The sequence below is a fragment of the Lathyrus oleraceus genome, chromosome 4, assembly GCF_024323335.1.
Source record: "Lathyrus oleraceus cultivar Zhongwan6 chromosome 4, CAAS_Psat_ZW6_1.0, whole genome shotgun sequence".
Lineage (NCBI taxonomy): Eukaryota > Viridiplantae > Streptophyta > Magnoliopsida > Fabales > Fabaceae > Lathyrus > Lathyrus oleraceus.
In genome coordinates this window covers 482,970,079-482,971,827 of record NC_066582.1, presented here as the reverse complement: position 1 = coordinate 482,971,827, position 1,749 = coordinate 482,970,079, and positions in this window count along the sequence as shown.

The window sequence follows — 1,749 nt, the reverse complement described above, 5'->3', positions numbered from 1 at the left end:
CACACCCCCTGACAACTCTCCCTATCAAGTGGCCCTCTGCGTGTCACGACCGGAAGATTTCTTCCTCCCCGAACCATTACCCGAGGGCAAGATCACTGCACTCAGCCCCTGGGAAGACTTCCCTACCACACTGGTGATATCAGGAGGAGGAACTAACGGGGAATCCGCGGCCCTCTCCGTCAAACGTAAGTTCGACGAACTCCTACTGACTGCCCCCGAGCAGAAAGCGACATTGACAAAATACCGGGGAAAATCCAACCCAATATCCTTCTTCCTGGAGGAACTCCCGGGCGGATCCCCGAACTCGGCCATCCCACTATTGATAAGAGCAAAGATGGCCCGATTCGACGTACGACGCATCCTGGTCGACGAAGGCAGCTCAGTGGATATCATGTACGTCCACCTCTTCAAGACTCTGAAGCTAGACAAGACCAACTTAGCCCCCTACGTCGGATCAGATCTCCAAGGATTCAACGGAGCAACAACCAGACCGTGGGGATATGTTGAGCTCCTCGTCACCTTCGGCGAACAAGAAACGGCCAGGGAAGTCAAAATCCAATTCCTGGTCGTAGACTGTCCGTCTCTCTACAATTGCATCTTTGGACGCCCGACACTGGCCGAACTCACTGCGGTCCCATCCACCGTCCACCTGAAGATGAAATACTACACCAAATTAGGACGTGTGGTCACCATCCATGGTGACATCGAAGCAGCCCGACGATGCTACGACGCCGCAGTAAAAGGACAGGCCGTAGTCAGCACGAAGAGCAACTGCAACAACAAAAAACTCAAGACCGAGGATCCTGCCCGAGGAGTCAACGCCATCGACCTCGACTGTCGCATCGGGCTGGACGAGACCGAAGAGGGGAGGTTCCCAAGGAACGCTCTCTCGAACACCCGGTCCGACCAATCCCCGACGGGGAGTTCGAACTCATTCCTCTTGGGGACGATCCGGAAAGGACGGTGAAGATAGGTAAGGGACTACCCGAGGAAACAAGAGAAGAGCTAGTAGCATGCCTCAAAGAGAACTCCGACCTCTTCGCGTGGAATGCCGCAGAAATGCCCGGGCTGGACCCCGAGATCGCGTGTCATAAGCTAGCTGTAGACCGGGCAGCCAAGCCCATAGCACAGCGTAGACGCAAGCAATCGCCCGAAAAGGCAGAGGCTGCCGAGCGAGCTGTAAAAGACCTCTTAGAGGCAAATTTTATTTCTGAAGCCCAGTACACAACCTGGCTCTCTAATGTAGTCCTCGTTAAGAAAAATAATGGAAAATGGCGTATGTGTGTTGATTATACTGATCTTAATAGGGCTTGCCCGAAAGATGCTTTCCCCCTCCCTAATATAGACTCGCTCGTTGACAACTCTGCAGGTTTTAAACTCTTGTCCTTCATGGACGCATATAGTGGATACAACCAGATCCCTATGTCGCCCGCAGACAAGAAACACACAGCGTTCATGACCCCAACGGGCAATTACTATTACAACGTGATGCCGTTTGGGCTCAAGAACGCTGGCGCTACATACCAACGCATGATGAACAAAGTCTTCAAGGACGAAATAGGGGACATGCTCGAAGTATACATGGACGACATGATCGTCAAATCACACGAGGAGATAACCCATGCTCGACACCTTACGAAGGTATTCGCGCAGGCGAGACAGTGTAAAATGAGGTTCAACCCCGAGAAATGCACGTTCGGAGTCCGGGCAGGCAAGTTCCTCGGTTTCTACCTCACCGAAAGAGGGATC